Here is a 16455-nt window from a genome sequence, read left to right as displayed (position 1 = left end):
TTACGTCTGTCAGCCACAGCAACAGAAAGCTGATGCTGTATGGATTTGGAGGCTCACCCAACCTGGAAAATTTAAGTATGGTAATACATAGCCTGGTCTGATAAATCTGGATTCTAATAAAGCACACAGATGTTAGGGTTAGAATTTGGCAGCAACAGTATGAGTCCATGGACCCGACCTGCTGTGTGTCAACAGTCCAGGCTGGTGGAGGTGGCACATATAATAGTGTGGGTAATGTTTACTTGGCACACTTTGCGCCCATTAATATGAAACCATCATCGCATAGCCCTTAAAGCTCAGAGCATTTTAGCCATTTTTTTTCATCAAACATATAAAGGGCAAACAAATATGTAATTCCCAATATGGATTTTACCCCAAAATAGGCAATATCATGAACACAATTTGAGTTCATTTTAACCAACTACCCAAAAAGAATTTAAAAAAGTCATATGGGAAAAGAAATGTGGTATAAATAGATCAGACTTAATTGTCCAGCACATCCTATGGATGCATAAGATATGGAGAATTTTAATGCCATCACACACCTTGAACTCCTTGTCATGTTGTTGTCAATTGATTTCTAAGGATCTTTTTCAGTGTGGTAGGGTGCATTATCCAGCTGGAAAAGGCCACTACTGTACCATTAGGGAATACTGTTTCCATGAAGGAGGATGGTAGGTGTCAAAGTAACATCTGCATTAATGCCAGGAGCCAAGGGTTTCCCAGCAAAACATTACCCACAGCATCACACTGCCTCTGCCAGCATGCCATCTCTCTTCTTGGTAAATGACACACACCCAAACAACCCCATAATATAAAAGACAATGTAATTCACTGGTGTCCCATATAACACAATGCACATCAATTATTAAGCCCAAATAGAGAACAATGGTCTAGTTACATACTGTTTAGTATGTTAATATACAGTTGATGCAACCCAAGCATTTGCAAAATACAATATACTTGTACTGTGACTAGAAGAAATTAATTGTGCACATATATGAGTGGAAAAAAACTACCTATTTCACAGCTTCACATTGATGTTACTATGTCAATCTTTTATCAAGTTGGTTAGGGCATGTATTGTTTTTAATTCACAGATAATTTTAAAACATTTTTTTTTAATTGGCCAGTTGTCATAATTAAGAGTTAATTGGGAATAAACCTTATTTTACTTTACTTAGTATATTTTTTCCCTCTATGGTTTATTACAGAAAATTTCATGCCAATGTTGCAGAAAAACTGTGGATCTTTACAAAACTGGTTCCTCCTTTGAAGTGCTGATGGAATGAAAAACATCTGTAGAATCAATTATAGCCCATAAGAACCCATGATGACACAAACCATTTAAATGTTCTGTAAAATTTTCTTATTCAGCTTTATCCTGTCCTCATCTCATCATGTGACAATCTGTCAATTTGTTTACCTGTGACATTATTTTCAATATAGTGATGTGCCTGGGTAGCACATGAGATGTAACTAATTCATTTAAAAATGCTTTTATTGTTGTTACAGGAGTATGTTTCATTATCTTTAACAATTAAAATGATTAAATTACATCTCATCTTTTATAAATAACCTGTTCAGAATACACTTTTTAAACAAATGGATATAAACCAAGTTAAGAAAATATTGCTGTGACATATTCCACATATTCGTAGGGCTTTTAAATCACAGATTTTAAATCACAGAGAAATTAATCTGGGCTATTATGGGTTAAGCAAATATAAGCACTGTGGCCTTGCACCTCCAGGGTCAGGGGTTTGATTCCCACCTTGGATTTGTGTGCGTGGAGTTTGCATGTTCTTCCCATGCTCCAGGTAAACAAGTCTCACATGTCTCACAATCCAAAGACATGGAGATTAGGTTAATTGGCATTTCCAAATTGCCTGTAGTGTGTGTGTGTGTGTGTGTGTGTGTGTGTGTGTGCTGCAATGGATTGCCATCCTGTCCAAGTTTACCCCACCTCATGCCCTAATAATCCTTGGATAGGCTCAAGGTCCATGTGACCCTGTATGCAGGATAAGCGCTCTAGAAGATGAATGAATGACTGAATAAAAAACCTTCTTTAGAGTGAATATACATGACGTAGATAGCCCAGGTGGAGTCCAAGGAAGTGTGACCAACAAAAACACAACCATTTTAACCAGTCCCTGGTATTAGATATTGTTCCCAAGTCCATCATGGAAAAGTGTCACCACAAACCAATCTAGGCTGATCAAATTACAGACCTTGAACTGTGAGTTTTTTTGTCCAAATGGAGTCAGAATGCAAGTGGTAAGGTGGTTAGCCATCACTTTTCAATATCTCTCATTCTCAACACTGGGGTCCCTCAAGGCACTCTGCTCAGTCCCCTTAAGTACTCCCTCTACACACATGACTACAACATCATTGTCAACTTTGCTGATAACACGGTGATGAAGACGCCTATTTGGAGGAGGTCAAAAACATTGCACAGCACTGCCACCTTAACAACCTTTCCCAATATGTAAGATAATAGAAAAGATGGCCAACTTTGGGAAAAAAATTTAAAATATTTGCAGACTGAGGAATTAGCATCCTGCTAGGCACTGGATATTACTAGCTATGATTACATGCATAATATATCTTCAATCTGGTTAATCCAATAAGATCTGTGTTCATGTGCACAAAGCATTTATGCAGAATATACTGTATATTTATAGAATTGATTACAAGAATTTAGTCTCTTTTATGATTGGTTAGCTGTCCAATGGCAAGCCAATCAGCGACTCTTCCTCAGCCAGAAACCAAGAGGATGATGTTCCCATTTAGAAATGGAAGCAACATTTCCTTTCCGAAAATTCATCACGTCACATAAAGTTATCCCCACGTAGAGCAATTGTGCGCAAAAAGAATATATTTGCACCGCTATGGAAGAAATGATTGGATCAAATGTTTACATGGCTAATATTTACCTATTGAATGAATTATCAAAGATTTACACCATCTCTCTCATTCCCGTTAAAAAATATTTCCGATGCTGGATCAGGCCAGTCTGCTCCAATTGAGGTGGCTACATGCATTTTAATTCTAATTGGGCTATTATTCCAATTATAAAAGCAACCTTAGGGTCCATGTAAACTCACCTACTATGTGATTTTGAAACACCACAAGTCTGAAACTGGTGGGAAAAAAAGCTGTGAAAAAAGGATGGTGCAATCACTCAAGCATACCAATGGTGAATCTGGTAATGTGGAGAGTAGGCAAGGAGAGCAATCCATCTAGTCACCCAAACCATAGCCTGTTTTTACAGTTGCACTCAGGGAAAGGATACCACAGTATGAGAACTAACACAGCGCATTTCAGGAGGAGCTACTTTCCACAAGCAATCAGGGCCCTGAATGGGAACTCTGATGAGCCATAAGTGCCTTTATCTCCATTTTGTAGACACACACACACACACACACACACACACACACACACACACACACACACACACACACACACCTACAAGGACCTGAACTGCCCTCTCATATAATTTATTTCAAGTGCACACACATCACACACACACACCAACTCATGGCATTTATGTAAATAATTGATACCGTATATATGTGCATATTGCAAGGTGTATTCCATACTGTTATGTTCATAGTTATTGTAACAATTGTAATCTTTAAAAAAAAGCTTGGAAATTTGCTATTAAGAAATTCATTACAGGAATTATGTACTGAATGGCTTTTTGTAAAACAAATAAAGACTTTAACTAAAGTAGATAGCTTAATTGACTTAGCACTGAAAATGTGTATGTGTGAAGTTGTGAAAAATGACTTTGAATGTATTTAGCATACTTTTGTCCTCAGCTGTAGGTGATGATGATGATAGAGAGAAAAAAAGCCCTACTGTGACTGCCTGGCTGCTGTATATACGTGCTCAGGCAAACACAAGGTCCAACTTCTGCCAGAGGTCAAGGCACAATGTAAATAATAAATCAATGCCTGAGGGTAATCCAAAAAAAGACATCCAAAATGTAGCAAGGGTCAAGATGCATAAAGGAATATACAGGAACATTGTTTAAAACTTAATCAAACACAATTCGGTGGCAAGGTCTCCCAGTGAGACAATGTCCATGAAAAGTATGAAACCAGGACAAAAAACGAGAGTTTCTGCTAAAACTAAGCATGGCATTAGAGTTCTTAATAATAATAATAATAACAATAATAATAATAATAATAATGTACAGTTAGTCCCCTACATACAAACATTCGAGTTACAAAATTTCGAAGATATGAACATGCGTTTACGTAGGTTAAATGAAGGACAGTACATCATCATGTGCATGCAGCGTCTATCCCAGTATGTCCAGAAGCAAACGTGAAGTAGCAGCAACGAATGTGGTACTGATTAGAAGTGCCCAGCAATAACGGTGGAGACAAAAGCGAAAATAATTGAGAGAATGTAGCAAGGTGAAAAAAAAAATCAAGATCATAGAACATGTTAGTTTCATACTGTGTAAAGCCAATTGTGTTAGTATCCCAGTACCTAGGCAGTTTTTGTTGGACTTTAGACTTATGAGCAAGGTCTTGGAACGGAACTCGTTTATATGTAGGGGACTTACTGTATATACAAATTTTACACAAATTTCAAGCCAATATTCCTTTACACCGCGCTAGCTGCAGATCAGTACAACAGGATTGTTAGAACGACTTTAAAAAGCACAGAAACTTCATATTATACAGTAATGTATTTTTCATCATCTTATACATGCTTTCATGCAAACAAAGAAAGAAAGAGAGAAACAAACAAAATCCTGCACCCTGGAAGCTTAAATGATAATTGATTCCAGAAACCTTTGTAATTGTGTTACCCCAACTGAAATCCATTACTTTGTTCAATAAAGCGAATAAATTCTTTCATTGCGTGGTAAAGTTTGGAGTAGCCTGGCATTTCTAAAGATCAACTCAAGGTTGAAAAATGATCAACACCAGGCAGAAGCTTATTGGTCTTTTTTATTGTTGGTGCGTTTTGCTTTACTGTCCCACATGTCAGATTGCTAAGAAACTCAAGCTTTCAAAGATGTCCACTATCATGTCAGGAGAAGAAGGCGTCTAACCAGGTTGGAAACAGAAGCAAATATCAGTGTCATTTGCAACGTGAAAATGATGAGAAAAGGGGGAAAAAAGCAAACTTTCAGTTCTTGGAAAATAAAAGGTTATTTGCAACATCTATTAAATGGAATAAAAAAGGATTTTGGATCGATGAGTCTGAGGTTTTCATATTAAAGATGATTATATGTATTTCTATATCTATATATATATGTCCAACACCAGTCACCCACTTCATGGAACTTTTGCCAAGCAGAGGAGCATGTTCAGTGGCAGACTTCTTTCACAGAGCTGCTCCGCTGACAGACTCAGGAAATCCTTTGTTCTCAGGGTCATACGCTGCTTTAACACCTCTTTACGCTGCCTGGGGATGTGATTGGTGTTCTTGGTCAGATGGTCCCTCAACCACTACTCATCCTTAGTTATACATGTAGCTCTGGTTCAGACTGAATGTTCACAGTCATATTTATTTCTCTGCTCATCATGCACCGTAATCTGAATTGACTTTTATTACCTCAGTCTTGCAACACGCACTTTTGCAGTGCTGTGACTTTTAATTGCTATTGTATAACTCAGTCTATCCACTGATATTCATCCTCATTCACCCATATTTGCACATATTCATTTCAGTCTTTTTATATATTCATATATTTTAGATATATTATGTATACATACAGTATATGTATTCCATCTTCTTTTAATTATTTCTGAATCATCTCAGACGTATACTTTTTTTTACACCACAATACACGATTGACAATTTGCAATTGCAACTATTTATCTATTGTCTAGAATTATATTATCCTTGTTACTAGATCTTTAAAATTTCTTTCAGGATCAATAAAGTATCTATCTATCTATCTATCTATCTATCTATCTATCTATCTATCCATCCATCCATCCATCCATCCATCCATCCATCCATCCATCCATCCATCTATCTATCTATCTATCTATCTATCTATCTATCTATCTATCTATCTATCTATCTATCTATCAAGTCCCTCCATCCATAAAGTCCACTCATAAAAATCATCCATCCATCCATCCATCCATCCATCCATAAAATATCTATCTATCCTTCTATTACTTATCCTCTACAAGGCCATGGGATGCCTGGATCCTATCCCAAGGGACCTGGCTCACAAGGTGGGGACGGTGCACCTGTCTCTACACACGTACCCACAAACTATTTGCATGTTTAAAATGCCAGTTAGCATTATCTGCATGTCCTACTGCATGTAGGAGAAAACCAGAGCACCCAGAAGAAACTCAAAAGGCATGAGGAGAACATGCAAACTCCATGCAAACAAACCTCTGGAGGTAACTATACTGTATGTAAAACACATAAATAGAATTAATTGATGATGCTATATGATTGTTATATTCGTGCTCTCAACCATGCTAAGTGAGTGATGTAACTTTATGGAACTGCTTTAGTGGTACGTTTGGACATTTCACCGACTGCATTTGTAACAAAAAACTAAATTTACCAATCTGGTCAAATTAAACAGACAATCCCCTGTGGTCAGCATTTAATAAAAAAAAAGAAAAAAATTGCAAAAGGAAAATGTCTCAAAACAAGTAAACAAACAAACAAACAAACAAAAACAAACTTTAGATAAATAACTATTTGATGAAGTACTGTAATTGTCTTTGATGTGCAATCGCCGGATTATAGCACTACTAGAAAATATAAACCTACAGTATAGGTTTATACTTGAGTCTGTGTTTAGATACAGGTATAACAGCATAATGTGAGCGACCTCTACCACTACAATGGACAATGAGATGATTAATGCACAAATGATTCGGGACCAGAGCAGACAGAGTGGCCAGACTTTTGCTGCATTATGACGTAGGAAAGAGACAGAACAATGTTGGTCATCCTCTTATACGTAGCTCCGTGTAATCTGCATTGGAGTGCAGATTAGAGAAGCTGGCTTTGGGCATGAGCTAACTGCAAAAGATGATAGCAATTGCAACAGAGCAGAGAAGTGCAGACTTTAGCCTATCTTCAGCTACAGAGTTTCTTTCTTTAAGCCTAAAAGGATGGTGCTAGCCTGATACTGGAGGATTCCGAAGTTAAGAGTGTAATGTGGGAGTTTGGTAAATATGCTACAGGCTAGTGCATTTCATTCAGTTAGGTCTAGCTAGTGCTTCTATGAAAGTGCACAGAATCAGATATGTGAGGTCATAAAGTAGATATAAACTTTGCAATGATGTGGTTATCATCATTTACTAACTCAACAATATTGACTGCTGCCACGAAGGAGAATCCAATATTCAGTAGCTTCTCATGTCCTGAAGTGAGGGGGTTGCATAGCATTATCTGGTCCTGGAGGAATTCAGGTCTATGTAAGGGCAAACAATATGCTATTCAGATCAGCTATTATAGATTCTTACTATGACAGATTTATTATGCATAACAAATGCTTATTGAAAAAAGGTTCGAATATCAGCTTTGCTTATACTAGACCGGTGCTGCACGAGCATTAATTATAGTGGCCTCTTTGCAAAACATTTATCTATATCATTTTCAAGAGGAATTCTCACTGTCTAGAGATTTTAAGAAAACTTAAAATGTTTTTTTTTTTTTTTTATTTTTCTCAGTAATCAGTTGGGAACACAATGAGCATGGAGCAGGAGTTCTAATATGCCTGTGCATTGATTGGAAAGATAAAGAATGGCTCTTCATTATGAACACAGGTCCTGAGGGTCTGTGCAATGTTAACTTTGGACACGCAGAAAGATATGGATTCCTGCTAACAAGCAGGTGAGCTGTCAAAAAAAATGAAATCATAAAGAATCCCTGAGTGCCTAAAGAGCATGCAATACAAGCCCCACTCATTTCTGATTGAGCAGGACCAAGCATTGATTGCATTGACCCTCTGGTCTCCAGAGCACAGGATTAAATGTAACCCTTCTTCCTGAAGAGCTGCCTGATGAAAGAGGAAAGGAACCTGTGCTTCCGCATCTCTCCTCCCACTCTCCTGAACTGCTCTGTTTTTACAGCCAGGGTCATTAGTGCATTAGCAGCAATGAATGCACTCTTTCTTTTTGATGGCTTTTGGCACTGGAGCCTTTCTGCCTAAAGCTGAGCAAAAGGATTTGCAGTGTTTTAGTTTATTTCCATACTTAATGTCACTCACTTTGCATTCATTGTCCCTCGGCCTAGAAACAAAATATCACACTGGATAATACAGAGCATTCAAATCAGTGCATCAGATAGGCATGTTTCCTGAAGCGACAACCTTTTATTTTTCTACAATTTTAAAAAATTTGTAATAGTTACATGTTACAACTGACAATTGTCATGAAATTCTCAAATCATACCCACATCTTGGTAAATATTACAATAAAATATACCCAAGACTGTAAAAATGTTGGTGAGGTCCAAATGTGACGCCCATCACAAGCAATATTCCAATGTCAGCTTTATTCCCTGTTGTTACTGTATACTTTCATTTGTACATGAATTTGGTTTCATTCTTCCTTCACCCAGGTTAGAATATTCAATTTGACTGAGATTAGATTTATATTTCTCTTTTTCTCCGTGCAAGTGCGTGCCATAATTTTCTCATTTTGTTTTTCATTGTTAATTACTATAAATGAATATTGCAAATTAATGCCATTAGCCACATTTTATACAAACTGATTTGGGTAGCACTGTTATAAATAGTTTGAGTTTTACAAACTCATGACTGCTCTTGTAAACACTGGCACATTAACAATCACACACAACACACACATTAACAGCATATGCTCTCACATAAACATGACACAATGCACATATTATAGACTAACATTAGATATACAGTAGCAATGATATTCTGTACAGTAAATGTTAACAGTCATAACTACTACGTCATTGCTACTGTATATCTAATGTTAGTCTATAATATGTGCATTGTGTCATGTCATGCAAGTCTGTGGGCAAATCACATATCACTGCTAAGATGTAAAGTTTGACAACTGGCTATAGAGAGTGGGGAAAAAAAATAAAACGGTACTTATATAGCTGTCACGGCCATGATTAAAGTTATAAATAACAATATAATATAGTTACACCGTGGCCACAATTTTATAGTGCGGTCTCGCAACTCCAGAGTCGAGAGTTCTAGTCCCACCTTCGGGTCTCTGTGTGTGTGTGTGTGTGTGTGGAGTTTGCTTGGTGGGTTTACTTCCTGTGTGCCAGTTTTCTCCAACAGTCCAAAAGAAATGCACATTAGGTTAATTGTCATTTCCAAATTGCCCATAATATGTAAGTGTGTGCGCTTGTGTGCCTCTGTTGCAATGAATCAGATGCCACATCTCCTCGCTCTATGGACTCATGCCACAACCCTCCTGGGATAAGCTTCAGCCCTCCTGTGATCTCATAGGGGATAAGCAGTACAGAGAGTGAGTGAGTAATCTAGTTACAGCCGAGCTATAAAACTCATCTCAATATAAAAATATAAAAGTATAAAACATACAGCACAAGGCAAGCATGAAAGAACATTTCCAACGTGGCCACCGAACCCTTATATTTCTTAAGTAACCTGTCTTCAGCACTCCAACTAGAGGATCACAGTATTTTATTGCTTCATATTGTGAAAATGTTTGAAAAAAGTTTACGCCTGAATAAAATATGAACAAATTTCCCATTATTATTATTATATTATTTTTTGATTGGAGCTACATGTAACTTACACCACCCTTAGGCACTGCATTTCATGCACATTCTTCACAAATATGACAGGTCATTTTAAAAAATCTTCTTAAGTTTAACCTTCAAAGCATGCCGCATGGCAACAGTTGCTATGCAAAGCTGCAATGCTTTGAGCAATGTTTAAAAAAAAAAAAGCGAGCGAGAGAGCATATTTATTCCTTTTTGCTGATTTTTATATTCAACTCATGTTTGCTTGACCTTGCTCAGAAACCCACTACACAAATATTCAACGCTCTTTTCACACTGTGACTGACATTAAAAGTGCTGGGCTCTTCTCCGTTTTGAATAGACTGAAAGAATTTTGAACTGGTGCATTTATTCAAAGATCCCAGGTGATACAAATATTAAACAGAAAAAAAATGATATACAGAATAAAGCAAAAAAAAAAAAAAGTGCTGAAATGCATCCCTCTATGGTGTAATTCAGTTTTTGACTCTGACAGTCATTTTACTGAGCAAATCTACACTGCCTTGTATCAGCTAGAGTGCAGATGCATCCACTATACTTTTTCTCTCATCATACTGAACAGCGATGGTTTTGTGTGGGTCGACACTTGGAGAGAAGCGGTTATGGACAAGCTAGAGGTGTAATGGCTAACTTGTCCTTTGAGCAGCATGTTTATTGGCATGGCACAGTATTGTGGACTTGAGTGATAGGACTTGGACTCAACTTGCACTCAAGTCACAAATTTGCTGACTTTTAACCGGACATAATCAAAGGACATTTGCAACCTGACTTTGACATGCACTTGTGATCAATGAATCGTGACTTCACTTGGAAGCACGCCCTGGACTAGGAAAAACCTGATACATTTTCAAAACCAAAGATTAAGAAATGATACATTTAAAAGCATGCAGTGAATCCAGTGAATTCGTCTTCTCAACAGACAAGTTATTTTTAACTAAACACACACACTGAAGCCATGATACTGATAGGTGATGCTCTAGCGGCAGCAACAACCTGTAATAAAAGTGACCTTTTTCATGATAATGGCTGAACATTTGGAGCTGAAGAGTGTAGAATGTACAGTAACGGTCGAAAGTTATATGTTGCTCATCTGAGGTTGTATCTGCCTAAAGAAGATTTTTATGATTGCATGTTTTTACACGAAAAGACATCAAATTAACAAAGGTTGTACTGGGTATTAGTGAACATGACTGTTAGGATTTTTTTTTTTCATAATTTTTTTTAAATAATTAAAATTCACAGATCCAAAAATAGACCCAGACGAAGTATATCATAATTAGCTTACTGTAGTTCTTATACCTTTGTGATTTCATAATAGGAACTCAATCTATGGCTTATTTTCACAAAAGAATTTATACAAATATTTTTGCAGGCTCTAACACGAATAATTTGTGAATAATTGGTGAATATGATCTCTGTACATTGCACATACAGTGCATCCGGGAAGTATTCACAGCGCATCACTTTTTCCACATTTTGTTATGTCACAGCCTTATTCTAAAATAGATTAAATTATTTTTTTTCATAAGAATTCTACACACAACACCACATAATGACAACATGAAAAAGGTTACATTAATTTATTTAAAAAAAAAATGAGAAAGCACATGTACTGTACATAAAGTATTCACAGCCTTTGCAAAATTGAGCTCTGGCGCATCCTGTTTCCCCTGATCATCCTTGAGATGTTTCTGCAGCTTAATTGTAGTCCAGGGATTGTCTGTAGACCTCCGAGACAGGATTGTCTCGAGGCACAAATCTGGAGAAGGTTACAGAACAATTTCTGCTGCTTTTATGGTCACAATGAGCACAGTGTCCTCCATCATCCGTAAGTGGAAGAAGTTCAAAACCACCAGGACTCTTTCTAGAGCTGGCCGGCCATCTAAACTGAGCGATCTGGGGAGAAGGGCCGTAGTCAGGGAGGTGACCAAGAACCCAATGGTCACTGTCAGAGCTTCAGAGGTCCTCTGTGGAGAGAAGAGAACCTTCCAGAAGGACAAGCATCTCTGCAGCAATCCAGCAATCAGGCCTATATGGTAGAGTGGCCAGCCCAAAGCCACTCTTTACAAAAAGGCACCTGAAGGATTCTCAGAACATGAGACACAAAATTCTCAGGTCTGATGAGACTCTCTGGCCACTCTACCATATGGGGTTTAGGTGGAGTCAGATGCTGCGGAGATGGGGACGACCAGAGCTCCTACAGTTGAGCTTTAAAACTGGACTTCAGAAAACTTGTGCGTGATGTCATCCAGTTTTTTTATACAGTCTATGGGTTTCTTGGAGCTTTTCTCATTGGGAAGCACTATTTTGGGTTCACCATAGAATGCCTATACAGTAGGTTTCTACAAAGTTGATCCTATTTACTAAATTCAAATTCAAATTTTATTTTTCACATACACAACCAAACATAGTATGATATGCAGTGAACTGCTTCTGCGACTGTTTGTGACTTTAAAAAGAAAAAAGGAAACTTTATATTGTTTTATTAATGGCATTGTGCACAGAAAGACCAAGCATTAATAGTAGTTAAACAAATAAAAAAGGTTAAAAGAATAATATATATATATATATACTGTTTAAGTAATTTCCTGTTATAGCTCCTTAGTCTTTCACAAACTGTTGAGATGACAAAGATGGATAAAACCTGTGAAAATGGAAAGTAAGGCACTTAACTCACATCACATTAAGGCATAATCTTCTGGAATGGTTACCTCCACAGACAGCTCATTTGGCAGTGGTGGTGTCTGGTAAATGTCTGTACAAGCAGAGACTATCCACTGTAATTGGACAAAAACAGGAAGAGAACAGAATAAAGCAGGAAAGAGGGAGCGAACAGAAAGAAAGACATTTCTTCTTAACACCTTGGTTCATTTTCACCTTGTTGTGAGAAGGTGTTCATAGTTCACACTAGTTAATGAATCGAGTCCTCCACTTTTTTTTGCATTAAAAAAATAATAAAAATCCACTAAAACAGGCATGCAATTTTTTGCACTTCCCTTTATTACACGTGGCTGGTGGCTGTCTCTCAAGGGGACACACTCAGTAGATCTATGAGAACTACTGCCTATTTCTACAGCACAGATTGAACATGGACAAGAGTAAATTAATATCTGGCTGATTCATATATGATAAAAGTCTGTTTTGACCTTTGAGTAAGGGAGCAGTTATACAACGATGGGGAAAAATGATTCATTTTTCAGCCAGATCATTTATTTGCAGACCTCAGTGGAGTCTATCCTGACTAATAATGTTCCTACTGTTTCTAGAGGATGAGCAAATTGACCTGCTGGTGATGTTCTCTCCTGGTTCTTTTCTTCTGTCCTTCAGGTACAGTATGTCTGTGTCTGTGCAAATACAAAGCAATGACAAAGTTGCAGGATCTCTGGTTATTACTCACTATTGCAAATAATATCCTGCAGAAGCAGGAGATAATGTTGAGTTCAGGGCTTAGGTGACAGATTTAATTGACAAATTTCATCTAATTGTCTTGTGCAGCTGGTGTCCTTCTTTCCTTTTAAATAATTGCTTCATGTGTGCCAAGAGGCTGTAAAAACTCTGAGGAGATATTGATCTACAAGCTTTACTTTAAATGCCAGCTGCTTGGAGAAGCTGTTGTATTTAATTTAAAGGCATTCTTGAACAGACCCTCCGAGCAATGTCTTTTTCCCTCTTTTTTTCAGGTAATAGGATGAAAAAAAAAGAACCGACTATTATTTTTCCCTGATATTCCAGCGTAGGATAACGTAGGCGTGATGCCTTCCACAGATTGGCTCAAATGCCCAGACATGTTTTGTGGCTCACACCACAGCTGAAGACAGTTTGTTTGTTTGTTTATTTGGGTTTTTTTTTTTCCCTGGGACACCCACGGCCTGTCTGGAATGAGCAGAAATTTAAATTATAGTACATTCATCAGAAATGGAGCAGAGCGCATTCAGCAGACACACAGCAGTGTAAATGTGAACAGTTTAATAGGTGCAGCATGAATCAGTCCCATCTCAATCAGATACAAATGACTAAATAATTGTTCAGCACATCATGTTAAACATAAAATAGCCTCCTGTTTTAGGAACTTGGAGAATTCACCAAAAACCAGCACTAAAGTCAGGTGTTACTGGATCGATCCTACTGTACGACTTTTATTCATTTTTAATGCTCAATGATGGCTTTCAAACCCAGGTTCTTTACACCTCATGTCATGATGGTAATCAGGATTAGGAAGCCCATAAGTTAAAGTACAGGCCTGGTTTGAAATAATGCGGTGAATTCTGTGAATGCAATGAAAGGAGCTGAATGCGGCATGTGCTGCTGTTTGCACCCTATCATGTTTAATATGAACTGTATCATTTCTGTGCAAATTTTTAACTGTTTTATCCACTGACTGTAATATTGTCTCAGGGATTTTGCCACTGAATACGTGTAGTATGTCCAGTCTACCCAGTGGCTCATTTGGAAAAGGAGTCAGCTAATGCAATTAAATGTAATACTAAAATTTTATGACAAGTCAAAAGGCAATTCATATTAGAAATGCCATAATTTTTAGTTCTGATGCTGAGACCGGAACATTGAGTGTGAGGCAATATTGATATGCATTTGATTTTTTTTTCTTTAAAAAAATACTAATTTTTAAAAATAATTTTAAACCAAATACTGAAAAAGAGAAAAAAGGTAAAAGTCCATAAAAAAAAAAAATTAAAAAAATTTGATCAGTCTAGTATCATCCTAATATATATTTGATATTAGAATAATTGTATTTTTTAATTTCTCATTCTTCTTCTTATTATTTCATATGCAAGAACACATATTATGTTTAAAGCACTTTAATGCAGTGTTTTAAATCCCTGATTTAATCAAATAATAAAACTGTTTATTTCTTCTTTATTTATCTTTTTTGATTATTTTACTAAATTATACTTATTATTATAGTTATTATTATTTTATTTATTTTGTATTTTTATTTTTTCTTTATTAAATGCACAGAATATAAATGTAGTCACCCTAAGGGCTGCCTTAGCGTGTTGAATCTGAAATCTGAAAATGGATATATATAAATGTATTTTTTATTTGATATATATTTTTTAAATATAAACTAAACTTTCACCTCACTGAGATGAGACACATTAGACCAAAAAAAAATTGTATTTGAGAATTTGAGTTCAACTTTTATAACACAATTTTATGAAGCAGAAAATCCAGCTGTATCTACAAATGTATTGTACATCCATATTAACAAACAAACCAAGTCAAGCCAAGACACATTCTAATCAATATGTAACTTAACACACATCACTTGTATGGAGGTAAATCTCCAGCAAATTGTTTTATTACAGTTGTTAGAAAAAAAAGCTACATACAGACAAAAAAACAAAAAAAAAAACAATTGGAAACATGCACGGCTACTGTACAAGATGTGGGAATCGCTTTTCAATATGAAAATATTGTCCTGATCAAACATGTCATCTCGCAGAGATTAAAGACATTCCAGTTATACAGCCATATCAAAAGAGTTGGTCAAATGTTTACACGTTTAACAAAATATGCATCTACAACAGACAAAAGCACACATGCTAATACCTTTTTTTCATAAAAAAAGAAAAAAGCAAAAAAATTAAAACATATTTCAAGTTGTCGCATTCTTTCCTGAATGTTTTAATGTATATGGCCTTGGTAGCCATATTTCGCGTCACTTTAAATTAGCTTCTTTTGAAAAGAATATGAAAGAAAATTTATTAGAAAGACAAAAAAAGGCCAAGGAACAAAAAAAAAAGTCTGATATAGCCATCAAGTTTGAAAAACTGAAAAGAACAAACAGTACTTTAATTACACAAAGGGATCAAGGTCAATTTTAAACCATTATTATGTAAGCAATTGATTGTGCACAACACACACTTTCATGTTGCTCCTCATACCACACATCTGACTAAAAAAATAAGGAAGAGATGAAAATGTCATCCCTAAATCATAACTGGCATCATGCATGGACAATGTGAACAGCCATAATCATAACTAGAACTACACAGTGGTCCAAATCCAGGACAAAGGTTTCTGACAGCCTTGACAGCTCGCAATGTGACACTTACATCTGTACAACAAGTCTGTATGAATAACACATTCTTCTACTCAAAGAAGGCCAAAGAGGAGCGAATGTTCAGCTGCGCTCACTTTTGTGCTGATTTTCATTTGACTTTAAAATCGAAATCAATGCTCAAAGCAAAGACAGCTGCAAAATGCTGCACTTCACATGACCGATGCTAAAGACTTGGGCTTACTTTGATCAGCCTTCTCAGTATCTTCTTAAAGGGGCACAGGGGATGTCTGAGGTTGAAATAAAAACTAAATATCTCTCATCAGCTCTGTCTGGACCAGTCTAATAAAGCTTGGTGCATTGTTCTACCCACATCAATCCTCCTTCTGCTGCTCTCATAATGAGAATATACAGCATTGCGTGTTCTCTCAAAACCCCCGTGGGCTGCACAGCAATGTTTTAGGATGTTTTAATGGCTCCTGAATTACTGCATGGATCAGACACTGCATTTATCATTACATAACACAAGAAATATTGTCGGGAAGATTAAAGCACAAGATCCGTGTGCTTCCAGGTTATTTAATCTTTGCCGTTTTTTTAGAAACTTGCTAGACCAAAGGTCTAAACCACTGAGCCAGATACATGGTGGTCAGGATCTAAACAAGAGGACACCTTAATCATATCTACAG

The sequence above is a fragment of the Clarias gariepinus genome, chromosome 22 (genome assembly GCF_024256425.1).
Source record: "Clarias gariepinus isolate MV-2021 ecotype Netherlands chromosome 22, CGAR_prim_01v2, whole genome shotgun sequence".
NCBI classification, from domain to species: domain Eukaryota; kingdom Metazoa; phylum Chordata; class Actinopteri; order Siluriformes; family Clariidae; genus Clarias; species Clarias gariepinus.
Note: the sequence above shows the minus strand (reverse complement) of the source record.